A 14,521-nucleotide genomic window follows, 5' to 3' on the forward strand; every position below is an offset into this window, starting at 1 on the left:
CTGCAGGTGTTGACGACAAAAAGCCTTCTGCAGGCTTGACGAGACTTACATCCTGCAGAGACACAATTGGCAGAAGCAGCAGCGATGATTGCAATTGTGCAGCCAAGAGTACAAAACATTGCGAAAATCCGCAAAAATGCCAAAACACAACCAACAAATATGGATAATTTATACAATTTGCTGTCACAATAAGGAGGCATATTCACATGAGTGGTTATTAAACAGTATTTTAGCATTTGTTGTCCGTAATGTGTTGGGTAGTGGTCAGATGTACATGTGTTGTGTACTTTGCCCCTTATATGGAAGTCATAACTGGACAGATGGGCCGGCATTTACATTCAGAATGCTTTATTCACTACCTAGATTCACTGCATAGACGAACCTAACTCTATGGAAGCCTGCTTCGAAGTTGTGCGCCAGCAATAGCAAGCAGGGGGCTCTTAGATTGCTGGTCTTCTACAGGAAGCTGCATATCAATCCTTTTGTCCCAGTAATGGCGCCACTGTTACGGGGGTGAAAAGCCGGACCGGTCATATTCATGAAGCACGCGCCTGTTATAGTGGAAGGAGATCACTGTGGGCTACACAGTGCTCCAAAGCACTTGTAGAGTCAGGCAAAGGTGGTAATGGTGCTAAAGCAACAAAATGCTTGCATGTATAATAGACAAACAAGCGGAGAATGTATTGATGAAATGAGAGGGGAAACTGTTAACATATATTTTAAGCAATTACAGCAGACATTCTGTGAGAGGGCCAAATGAAATGTAGCATGCGCTAGCACTTCAATTTTCAATTTGGCTTCTGGGTTTCAGATCATATGTACTATTAACTATCACCTTACTTTAACTATCAGCTTCCCTTTCATGAAGACTCAAAAGTAAGCAGCCTTTGTGCAGTAAGAGCCGCGTGCAAGTAAAATCTAAGCGCCCTAGTGTTCTGTTCACTTGAAACATTCTGGTCCATGTTAGCAGCTCCTAACAGTTAGCCCACATCACCTGGGGATGCGGCGACATACACATGGCCGACCAATCAGCCTCCAGGCATGCCACCTGCCGAAAGTATGCTCGAAACGTTGGCAAAGGAGAAACGAATATCGCCGAAACGCAGTAGCAGGGGGTCTGAGTACTAACGAACATAACAGAAATGAAAAATTGATAACTTCCAAGGAAATAAAGGTTGGCTATCTTTGTCTTGCATAACATCGTTTTGAAGCCAGAGTTCTATCCTTGCTTTCATGACTGCTTTCAGCTACCGACAAGCCCATCTCCAAAGTAGATTTACCATGCAGCGAAGCCCGATATGTTTCTGAAGTAAAGGTGTAGGGTATCAGTCTTTTAAATTTATCAAGCTAGTTCATTCACTCATACGATGAAGCAGGCTTTCTAGGGCTGTTTCCACTTTGCTGGCTTCTTACTGACCTATAAAGCGTTGTTGTAAGGTTAGCACAACCAGACAATCTGAAGAACTTAAAAGTGTTTAGGACCCGAAGTTGAGCTGGAAAGGGCATTTTAATTTTTGGTAGGTGACATTGACGTCCATGTAGAGCCATATTGATATATTTGGATCAGTGCAGTGTGACCGGGAGATATTCCTAACAACCTTTCATAACGCAGAATATATTTTCTTGCTAATGGTCCCATCACATTGACCTCAGGTGCTCCACTACATAGAAGGTTTTCTTCTCTAGTAAGGTCGCTTCTATGTCAATGCGCTCGTCAGAGCAGTTGCATCTTTTACAGCCTATGACTTATTCAAACGTTTCCTGTTCCACGTTCCTTGACATAAAATGAATCATAAAGTTCTGACTAAGATTGTAATATATACACCACAAAGGATAGCATTCAATATTGTTTATTCATAGGGCACCGAGAAAGCGAGAGCATTTTTTTGTGGCCCACTATGTACGAAAACAGAACATGGTAGATAGATGGAAGAAGTGCAATGCATGAATTAGCATTTATAAGCAGGAAAAAATACAGCTGCTTACGAATCACAGAGCATAACGAATTCGTGATTGTATAAAAGCGCAAAAATACTAGAACTGGTAAAACCGATCCTTCACATTTCACGAGAATATTAAACGACCACATTCTTTCCTCGTGTATGGAGAGCAATGAAAGGAGCAAAGCGCATCTCGCATCTACGAGATTCGAGAAAGACAATACAACACTAAACCTAGGTGTGTCGTAGGTGAAGAGCCTGGAGCTTCCTCCTCTGATTAGATAGCACGGCGAATGTTACACACGCCTCAGCCCATTCAGCCGATAGCTGAAGGGTCTAAGTATTGTGGTCACGATTCAATATATTATCGCCAGCCGAGTGGAAACACCCTTCACAGCTGTCTTTCGTAATGTGCAACGAACTTCACGCCACGCTATCTAGAGTCTCGCCGAAGCCATTGTCATGCGCAATCCTGGAAAGAAGGCCTCAAATCTGCGTCCCTGTTTTTGAGACAATCCATCAATGCTCTACATTTGCAGCACTTGAGACCTTAGTGGTGACACGTCTACTGTTACTCCTATAGCAGCTCAATATTTTTGTGGAAACCGTTTACGAACTGACATCAAAAAGTACATGAAGGAATGAATGATTGCAGTTACAATAGGCCATATTCAACGCTTAGAAATAAAATTTGAGAATTCATGACATTGTTACTTTTATTTACACTCATAAGAAACGCAGCTGGTTAAATGGGACGCTCTCACTGGGGCGACCACACTGTATTAGCTGCTTACTCTTTAATAGGTGTGCAACTTAGACCGCTCTTTAATGTGAAAGAGCGAATTTAATTTTCCCCTTACTCTTAACTTCAGTATACTATCAGACAAATATGACGTTATTTTGGGACAAGTATTGCTGAAGAGAATATTTTCGACCTTGTTTATTAGGGGTTGATGTTTTGAAAATAAATACAGAAACGTAAGAGACACCTCAAAGTTATTGGCGTTGATATACACTCGTTTAATACAGAACAGTCAGTTTTTGGTTTGGTTTTCCTATTACATTCCTCAGATGTCTAACTTAGGCGGCGTTTTTTAAGGCATTATTCAAGACACGTACAGAAAAGAAAGAAAAGAAATAGGGCTGCATATGTTGCTGCAAACGAAACAATAAATCAACCAGCAATCAGGATTCGGAGAAATCACGATATAGCGGAATTCAGCATAACTAGTAACGAACGACACCCACCAAGGACAGACAGTGGCCGCATATATGGGTTGCTGTAATCATGTAATAGAGTCAAAAGGTTAGGCGCACAGTCGGCAAAAGGCATCACGCTTTCGAGGGAGATAAAAATAAATAAATAAACCTTGTCTCCATCGGAAATCGAACCTTCATACCTTGGATTCCTAGACGATCGAGCGCTTTACAAACTGCGTCACGCCCCGAATATTTTTTCAGCATGGTATTTATTACATGGGTTTAAATTCAGCGTAGAGTTATGAACATTTTTTACAGAGTAACCAGCCTGTAGGCGAAAAGTCCAATTGGAACATACAACACAACACCACACAATTAGAATACGACGACTTAGCACAACTTCACTAAAACGATGGCAAGGAAAGACAACACCTCAACAATGGCATCCAGTCCGGTTGATAGTCACTAGCTTCGTAAGCGTCTCTAAGCTGGTGTACCATCTCGCCGAAATGAGTAGCGGGGGAGACTAGAGGTTCAGCATTCCGGTCCAACATACGCGTTTTCCACAGGCTGTGCAGTCCAAGAAGGAAAATCATGTCAAAGGGTTCGTGGTCATGTTCGGTGGTTATCAAGTAACGCATACTGTGGGAATTCAAAATAAAGCCTTCTTCAATGTTCTTTGCAGAACGTCCCAAAATAATATTGCATCTTTGCAGGCAATAAAACAGTGTTCGATGGTTTCAGGTGTATCACATAACCGGCAATTAACAGAAGAAACGAAAATACTTTTTTTTCTGAAGCCACACTTTAACAGGCAAAACCTCGGCATGAAGTTTAAAGAAAAACGTTTTAGTAGAAGGCGAGATCGGCATTTTGAGCACCCTTTTTAACACATAATACCCCATATAATTGGAATAGAGTGAACGATATAAGGGAGGCGGGAACAACATAGATATCAAATCTTGATATAAATATTTCCGTGAAGCAGAGAATAAGCACTCATAAGAGAAGCGAGCTGCCAGAAAACGCACTGAATCGTAAACTTCTTTCCTAAAACCAAATAATAAGGGCCGATCGGTAAAAGTGGAAGAGACTACTAAGTTTGGAAGAAGGTTCACTAGGTTAGTTTGGAGGGATGCTCTGGTAATTGGATGGGAGCTATTAGGGAAAAAGAAGAAACGAGCAACTAACTGTCTGACATAGAGATGTGTCAAACCTAGTCCGCTAGCAGAAACAGGTCTGAATAAGTTATCGCGCCGCATTGGCTCAAAAGTGGACGACATATGAACGTCACAAACGTTCGGTGAAAACTGTGGATGCAATTCCTTGCGCAATGGAGTACCTGTAAAACATAATAAAGTCTTGTAGCCAGAAACATGCTACATGCCTGTGCTCGGCCAAAAATTGATAGGCGGTGCGGAACAAAGGTTTGAGCATGGCTTTTGAGTGCCGTGACCCGCTCTTTCCAGTAACGCCCACTAAACTTGAATGCATGAAGGGGAACTCCAAGATATTTAGGGGGAACACGAGACCATTCAATTCCAGCATAATGAGTCGGCATTGCTCCCCATGAACCGAACCACAGACCCGAACTTTTAGACTTATTCATTTGAGCGCCAGATACAATGCCAAACTGCTCAATGGTGGTTATAATTTTGTCAATGCTGGGTTTGTCTGTGCAGAAAAACGCCAAATCGTCGGCGTACGCAAGCACTTTGACTTGATCACTGAAGGCAACGTAACCACGGATACTGTGGTTTTGCAATACACTCAAACAAAGTGGCTCTAGGTAGAGGGCAAAGAGTAGCGGTGACATAGGACCGCCCTGCTTCACGGATGATCGAATTGACACAGGCTCCGAGAGGTGACCGTTAACAATCAAGCGAGTGGAACAGCTGTCGTAACAAAGTTGCACCCCTTTCAGTACAGTTGATCCAAGATTTGCACGCTCGAGAAGAGAAAATAGAAACGAATGCGGGACACAATCAAATGCCTTCGCAAGGTCAATCTGGAGTAGAGCAAGCTGCTCATAAGAGCCAGAGCAAGATTCGAGAATTGTACGTGCAATATGTATGGTATTTTGTATGGAGCGTCCCCTCAAGCCACACGTCTGACGAGGGCCAATGAGAACCGTCATGGCATACTGTAACCGATTTGATAGTATTTTCGCAAACATTTTGTAGATTTGCCAACGTGATTGGCCTGTAGCCATCCACTGAGAGCAATTTTTCTTTATCCGTACTCTTTGGAATTGAGACTGTGTGCTTTCTAGTAAAGGACTGAGGAAGGTCCCCCCCATCAAAACTTAAAGCGAAGATCTGCAGCAAAACAGGGCTCAACAAAGGTTTAAAAGTTTTGTAAAACTCGCACGATATGCTATCAGAGGTAGGTGTTTTAAAGAGGGGTAACTAGTCAATTGCATCTTCTATTTCTTCCAACGTGAAAGGACCATTGGTAAGAGTACAGTCCTCATCTGATAAAAGCGTTATAAGAGCTTTAAAGTTAGCTAGTAGATCCGATTTAGAAGTAGCAGAAGCGTCACTGAACAGTGCCGTGTAATAGCTCACAAAGACAGACATGATGTCACACGTTTTCGTTACTAGGGTGCCATTGTACATCATTCCCGGTATCAATTTGGTCGTAGCGTTGCGGTGCTCATCAAGTAAAGCTTGTCGCGTAGGGGTTTCAGAGTGGAAAGCACGATTTGTACGAGATCGAACTCGGGCACCCCTGTATCTTTCAGCGTCCTGTTTTAGTAGGTCACACTTTACCTTAGCAATTTCATCTAAATTTACTCCAGGTGCCTCACATTCTAATTCATCGAGGTTATACAAACGCTTATGCAATGTCCTCTCTTGAACAGACCCAATTTCAATATCTATCGTTAGCACCTCCTGTTTAAACAGCTCCTATGCAGCAAATATTGGCATGGCACCTGTCAAACACACTTGTAGCTGGGAGCGTATCCGAAAGGCAAACTCCTGATCATTTACAAGTAAAGAATTTAGCTTCCAAAGCTCCCATTGCGGCCGAAATTTTGAACAGTAAGTTCTCGCGAGCCGAGCAACCACCATACAATGACCTTAAAAGGAAACCGGTACAGTTTCCCACAACAAATCACGGAAAATCAGTGTGGAAGAAGCACAAATCCTGTCTAGGCGCGCGTGGGACCTCCCCTGGATATGCGTGAATAGTGTAGTTGCATGACATGAGGCCTCTGTATTAATGAGTCCTGAGCCATCTATAACACGCGACAACACTCCACCACTTCTGTCTCTGTGTACACTAGGCCCAGCACGATCATTCAGGTAACATACACAATTAGTCTCCCATTAGCACAACGTTCTTATCACAATCTAGGAGGTTAGCCGTGGCTTCAAACATATAACATGCTCAGCTGCACTATTAAACGCATAAATATTGATAAGTCTCCATGGCTTCCTGTGGAGCAAAAAATCACAGCTTGCTAGCCGCCCTTCAGAGTCAGTATAGTAAGATAACGCAGAATAAGGGAGAGCCTTTCGCAGAAACAAGAAGAAACCCGCCGAAAAACCAATAGCATGCGTCACAATAACATTGTAATTAGACAAAAAGGGTCCTAGTGCCCTCTCTGTATCCTGCTCACTCTCAATCTTCGTTTCCTGGACGGCGACAAAATCAAGCCGCCTGCTGCTGAAAAGTCGACGAAGTTGCACCTGCTTCTGATGAGACCTAAGGCCTCTCACATTCAGCGTTGCAAACACTAGCTCCTCAGAGGTCGCCATGGTGACCACACAAGTGCTAACTAGACTTGCATTTGTGTTTCCGGAGATGGCGACGTCGCCTCCGGACCTCCACCACGACTGCGGGAACGCGAACATTGGCACTTTCCCTTGCGTTTCGACGTGCGCCGGCGGCGGCGATGCTTCACGCTTACCAGATCATCATCTTCACTCGATTCAGCTGCGCATTTTCCCCGGCGCTTATGAAGCTGCTCTTCAACAGGAGGGACGGCCTCAGCTGCAGGTAGAGTGGCCTGACCTGCAAGCTCTTCCTCGGCGTTGACCTCAGTGGCTGGAGTAACCGGGGCAGTATCTTAGGCAGGATTAGAACAGGTGGCAGGCTCCATATCATGTGCCGGATTGGGCGTCTCATATCGAAGCAGCGTCTCACATTCCTCCTTGGAGTCACCTTGAGGAACAACCGTTGTATTAGCTGTGGTAGCCGTGTCCACAGTAGCAGCTGAAAGGTCACTAGCCGCGTCGAGCACTTCTGTGGCGTCCATAATATGCTCTTGTAAAGCCTCATCCGGTGGCCGCACACGATGCCGCAGCTTGTCCGCATAGGTAACGACGCACTCTTCTTCGTTGTGACCGTCACGCTCCGGATCGTGAAACGTTCATCATAATTCCCTCTGTCTATGTGAGGATAGCGGGATTCCGCGAGTGATAGATACTGCGCCTTTAATTTACCGTAAATGAATTATAGAACGCCGGTGGACTTTGATGCGGTTAATGGAATGGTGCTTTTGTTCGCCTTTTATTTGGCGTTTTTTAACGCTGCACCACACAGCAAACAGAATCAGACCCAGATGTTTACGAGGCATTAGTACAGCAGGCATCAGAGGCATTTGAAATTGATTCACAGGATAGAAAAGGCGCAGTATCCCTCACAATTCTCCGCGGAAACATGTACCCCGCCATAAAGGAAGGAGTGATGGTGGGAGTGAAAGACGAGAACGAGATGGAGTGGCCGTAGTGGAGGGCTACGATCCACCGCGCTATAATGGCTTTCGCCTCGTCGCATTTTAGTGATCCAAAGTGCCCTGTACAATATTTTGTTCCGCCGGTAACTATGCAACAAGTTGCTTAATGTCCGCTCTCAGCACAGTCAAAAATGTTTCACCCGGATGCGATGCGATCAATGTATGGGATGCGATCAATGTATTTATTAAAGACGCCTCATAAAGAATTGGTTGGTTGGTTGGTTTGTAGGGTTTAACGTCCCAAATCGACTAAGGCTGTGAGAAACGCTGTAGTAGAGGACTCCGGAAATTTCGACCACCTGGGGTCCTTTAATGTGCACTGACATCGCACAGCACACGGACGCCACTCCGTTTCGCCTCCTTTGAAACTCAGCCGCCGAGGCCGGGATTCCATCCCGCTTCCTTGGGCACAGTAGTCGAGCGCCGTAACCACTGCGCCACCGTGATTCCTGTTCACTGCTCCTTAGAAATCAGTGATATATACATTACCGCACTGAAATTTTATAGCTAAGTCAACGGCATCGGCTGGCCAGAGTTCACCTCAAATCGGGCGCTAGCTGCCGGCGCTTCGCTCCTTCCAATTCGCCCATGCAGCGTGCAAAGCTAGCGGTGCTCTCATATTCTGCTGCTAATTCGCTTCTTCTTCTGACACTTGCTGCTGCTTCTCCTTTTCCACATACCTGGCAAACCAAATTCGTAACGGCACATATCTCAACAAGTATACAACATTGCCAGACGCAGTGCCACACAGCCTTCCACTCTCTTGCTTACCCTTTCCACTAATCGCCATCATTGGATATCTTGATTGCCGCCTGGGACTTCGTCCTTCAAAAGGCCTCGTCATTTTCGTGTCGTCTAGATTCGACTCGGGTGTCCTTGAGGTGCGCAGACAGCCGTGGAGCAATCGCGTGTTTTAACCGGCGCTTCGGCTGCGCTACCTCAACATTCACGACAGCCTTGGAGGAGAGAAACCTCAGCTAACAACATCTTACCATGCTTAATCGAGCTGCCGCTCAGCAAACTTGGTTACTCGGTTATACGGGTCTAATCTGGCTTAGCAACACAACATAACCACGCATAACAGAGCTTTTAATTGTATAACCGGGCTTAGGTGGGTGAAGCAGCCGCCATTGTTTTCTTCCTTCTGTGTAGGAATATTGAGAACGGTAGCAAGAACTCTTGGGCTTTATTCATGTACGGCAGATATACTTTCAAATCATGAATATCAATTAAAAAATTAGACCTCTAGCACAAAACCCATGACCGCTGTATGGTATCTCTACTCACGTATACGACACAACCGCAGAACCTAACGAAGAGAGCTCAACATACACTGAGTGCAACGCAGCCGGCTATAAAAAAGGAAATCAGTACGACGTTAAGACATAGAAATCAGAGTACTTCAGGGACCGAATGCGACTTAGACATTATCGCAGAATTTAGGAAATTTATTTGCAGGGAATGAATAATTCCTTTTCTGAAAGTCAAAGCATATCAAGAATTGGCAGGAGGACAGCTTATTGGAGGAGGTGAGGTCCTCCGCAAGAATACGTTAGATGTAACACATATAATACAGCATAAGTGGCCCATATTTAGCCACCTGCTTGCCAGGTAGTTCGGGGCAGGTGTAGGTCGAACTATGATGATGTTGATGGCAATAATGTAGCTGCAAACTAGCTGCAAAGCATCATGTGAGCTAGAGAGATAATTTTAAGCATTCTTCCCGTCGCAATGTTTCTTTTTTTCACCCTACTTGATTTTAGTTGCTCAAATTCACTCATACCTTTTGCGTTTAACAATTGAAGTTGATATTTCTATCACAATATCAGCAATATGTCTAGTTTCCTAGTTCCTATGTCCTATAAAATAAGCCCTATGCCATATGTGTTTACATCAATTCACTCCTACAAAGTTTTTATATTTAGAAAAGGTCTGTCCAATTTTCGAGCATTAGGAAGGCCTTCGAATCAGTCGATTTTTATCTTATCTTGCTCTAGAAAATGTACTAGGCAGGCAGCGAAACATCTATTTTATTGCATTAATCTTCACGTATAAACTTCAGTAGGTACAAACCATACATGAATAAGTCTCAGCAGTTGAACAGCCGATAACGATACATTCCCCAAGATTTTTCTCGTGCGCATTTAGTGAGAGCAGATGCCGCTCTTGCTGGGTCATTATTTTTATGCTGCTCGTAAAACTCCGGGAATAGGTCATTACACTGCTGCAGTATTTTATGCCCTCGCATTGCGTAAAAAGACAGTGTTGTATTAAAAGCAGAACATATTACTTTCATATGTCCTCAATGTATTATTGACTACTATCCTCTAAATCATAAGGGCATGCAGGTTGAAATCAGATAACACCAAACGTACACCACATACACTGCCGCGTTCAACAAGGGTAAAACACTCCCGGAAGAGTTTCGAAATGAATGCCTTTTTATTCAATGCAATAGATTCATCGACCCTTCGTTAGCCGCCAGCACAAAGTCATTGATGCTAGCGATGGTTAATGTGAGGTGTCGGAACTGCTCCCATTATCGAAAATCCCAATTAGAAAAAAATATGTAGGCTGAAATATTTTTACAGACAGAAATATCAGATATACACCATTAGTACAACAAAATGCCACCAAATATATTAATTTCGCCCAGCATATTTTTTTTACGGTGTAGTGATGGGACAATAATGTTCTCCAGTCATGCAAATATTTTTTTTCGTGAACACTTATAAACATATATATTATCATCACTGATATTCTTTCTTCATATAATGTCAGGCTGCGGGAACAAGGTCGATGATAACAAATGAAGATTCTGGGAGTGCACTAAAGAAACTCATTTTTGGGCTTACTTGCGCCCGCAGAAAAACTAAGTGATTCGCTGGTGGCGATGCAGCAATCGTGCTCGCTGGACGTCGAACAAAAAAGGCCTATCGCGCGTGTCAACGCTCAATTTATAGGCGACGAAGAAACGTCTAGATAAAGCCGCAAACGGTTACTAGAATAAGCTGGAATATTGTAGAAACGCACGAGACTCGCTAAATATTCAAGATACAGCTCAACTCATCCTGCGCGGCAAAGAAAATGATACTACATCGTTTCGGGACAACAGGCATGAATAAACGAAAATTCAGAATCGATCCGCGCTCTAGATTCACTGTGATAAGGCCGCTTTCCAGCGGCTGTCTAAAAAGAACAAATATTCGAATCAATCGCGGCAACATGATCAGCAGCAAAGGCAAAGACGGACTTCATGCTTTCCTATAGGGATCAAAAGGGCAAGATACATCACAAACATAAAGTTGATACTCCTAACACTTCGGTTATTATCTTAGGAAGTATATCTGTGCCAAATTTGAATGCGTAAATAACCAATATGCAAATTGGTTTTGGTTTGGTTTGGTTTTCGGGTTTAGCGTCCCAAAGCAACTCAGACTATGAGAGATGCCGTAATGGAGGACTCAAGAAATTTCGACCACCTGGGGTTCTTTAACGTGCACTGACATCGCACAGCACACGGGCGCCTAGCTTTTCGTCTCCATCGAAAAGCGGCCGCTGAGGCCCGGATTCGATCCCGCATCCTTGGGCACAGTAGTCGAGCGCCGTAACCACTGCGCCACCCCGGAGGGCAACATGCAAATTAAAAACCTATGCCGTTTGGGTGATCATAACCCGACTGTAAATGTGTCTGCCACCTGGTTCGTTTACTCAGCTGTAGGGGTAAAGAAAAAAGGAAAACTAGGCTAATGGATGGGAATGGATAGCCAACAAAGCCTTCGGTCTGGCCATTTTTTGTGGCCTTGAAAGGCAACTTCGCCGATTTTTCTGCGATATTAAGTTGATGGCTGATGTAAATTCCTGAATCCTTGCTCATCATAGTACACAAATGCATTTTCTACAACACGTAAGCATTACATAAAACACTGTTATTACTTCAAACAAACGCCTTGCTATCAATTCAGGCATGCAGTATCTACGTGTCTCCTACGATGATGGACAGTCGCGTGCTGACCGCTGCTCTCCCGGGAAAGGCGGTGGTTTATGTTGATACACGTTTTCTTCATGTACGCCTTTCTCTTAAAACTTGGTGTAGATCGTATCAAGAGGTAGTAGCAGTTACCATAAAATTTCTAAAGAGAACCGTTATGATTGTTTCAGTTTACGTCAGAACAGCCACAGGCGCCCCTTCATGTAATAATCTCGGCTGGTTATTAAGTGTCCGTCTGCCATACTCGTGTGTCGGAGTTTTTAGGAGGTGGCGTCAATACCCCAGTCGGATTGGTGATATCTCACCTCAAGCACTCGTGGCAGGCGCGTGCGAGACGCCTTCACTAATGCCCTCTCTGTTCCGTTCAATCGCCCTGGGACAGAAAAAACTGCATGTGCGTCACGTACGTAGTGCTGTCTATGCTCCAGACTTGTCGTGGTGGTCGGGCCCGGGAACTCCCTCGTGGCACATGGAGCCAGACTGCTGGGGAAGGGATTACCACCCTATCAGCATCGGTCTCCATCCCTCACGTCTCCACCCTTTATACCGCAAGTGTTCTGTGATCAACGGGGACAGCTTTTGCTCATGTCTTGGCAGCCTGTCTTGTGATTCTTCGTCACTGCTTGTTGAGCGCATACAAAGAACGCTAAACCGTGCTACGACTACTACCTGGATTGATGGTGGCCGTCCTGCACCAGACTTTGGCCTGCTTAACTCGTGAGCTGTCCGGCGTCAAGCCGAGCTAGGTGCCATGACCTTATTTTGACGCAGGCAAGTACACGACTTTATTTTATTGCTAAGGCTAGCAGATATGAACGCGATCTCTCGCGACGCCAGTGGCAGGCATGGCGTGAGCAATGATCAGCTAAATTCTCGAATCCCTCACTCTGAAAAACGTTGCGTGCAATGGAACATGGTGGCCGTTCTAATGACGCAGCAGCAACAGCATGCTTTGCAGCTAATTTGTCGCCGGGTGATTTTGCAAAAAGAGCAGCTGGAACATGTTTCCCGAAGTACAATGCATTGCTTCATTCAGCTGCTAATCTTATTTTGGCAGGTATCCCTAAAGATGCATATAAGCTACCATCTGCTGCCATTGTACATGGAATTGGAAGTCCCTTCTCTGTGCCGGAGTTGCTGGCTGAAAGTGATGGGAAACAAAAAACAGCGGCCGGACAGGACACAATTCAGCATGAGGTTTACAAGAACCTGAGTAACGTTGCACTCCCTCAACTGCTAGACACCATGAACAAAGTATGGCTGCATGGTGTCGTAACCGAGAGCTAGAAATCCGCTGTCGTGATCCTTATCCCAATACCAGGAAAGCCCCCAACAGACTTCGCCATTTTACGACCAATATCCTTAACACCAACGCTGTGCAAGTTTGATGAAAAAATCCTAGCCACACGACTTTTGTGATGGCTTGAACAGCAAGGGTTTTATCACCTTGATCAAATTTTATTTCGTCCATACGTAGGTACAAAGGAAGGGTTGGCTGTCTCGGCATTAACTGTTCTGTCATCTACCCGCACACGCAGTGTGCGTACCATATTGGCAATTCATGCTTAAAAAGCATATGACAACATTAGTCATGCTTCAATCCTGAACTCCATTGACATGCTTTATCTCCCTTTAAGAGTATGCAGTTCGGTCCAATAATTTTGAACGGAAGTAAATTTGCAATATGTCTGCGTGTTGATGACGTTGGTTGATTTGTTTCTCTACGCGCCGCGCCCCAGGGATCATTATGTTAAAACAGTGCTAGAACACGATAGATAGAGGCAAAACGCATATTTTGCTGAACTGACGACACTTTCATTCATGAGGCATACACAGCGTCGGATAAAAAAGCCCACAACACGGCTCAGATCTCCTGTAGAGCTCTTAGAATGACGCACAGAAGTACAAGACCTCACGCTGCATATTTGGGCATTCCACCAGTCCTGATACTTACCTACACTTGGAGTCGCCTCAGTTCACTTATGAGCTAAATCTAATGGGAAATTTCTAGAAAAACTGAAATTACCCCTGCGAAGTAAAGAAATCTACCATGGTGCAATGATTTCTTAAGATTCGGTGAATTTATATTTTCGGCGAGTGGGCTAGGCGACAGTTGCATATGAAGCATGCTTACGTGTTGTCTGTTCACCACGTAGTTCGCCGACTACCTGGCTACCTTCATAATCATGGATGCTACGGCGCATATACCAGACGTTGTGGTCTGCTTGGACTCGCTATCCTTTTTGGCCGGTGCACTGGCTGTGGCGTCCAGAACGTGCATAGATTGCCCTATCTACAGTGCGCATGACATTCATGGTTTATCCGTCCTCACTATAGCGAGCGTCTAACGTGCTATGCCTCTTAACGTCAACATCATACTTTGTTTTGCAATCATCGACAGGCCGAGTTCTGCGACGTCAAGGATCACGGTTATGAAAGAGCCGTCGACGGCTTCCTTCTTCAATGGGGTAGGCAACAGCAGCACAGGTACGACGCTTGACCATTGCCTGTTCATCAGCCAGGTCTTGCTTCGCCACTTTTGGGTGCATTCGGATCGCCCACATGAATGCGGTCATGGTTTTATGTATGTTTCACTATATTCCGAACAGGCAAACGCTGTCAGGAGGCCTCTTCTGAGTGTCAATG

The sequence above is a fragment of the Amblyomma maculatum genome, chromosome 4 (genome assembly GCF_055883805.1).
Source record: "Amblyomma maculatum isolate TAMU_Amacu chromosome 4, ASM5588380v1, whole genome shotgun sequence".
Classification (NCBI taxonomy): domain Eukaryota; kingdom Metazoa; phylum Arthropoda; class Arachnida; order Ixodida; family Ixodidae; genus Amblyomma; species Amblyomma maculatum.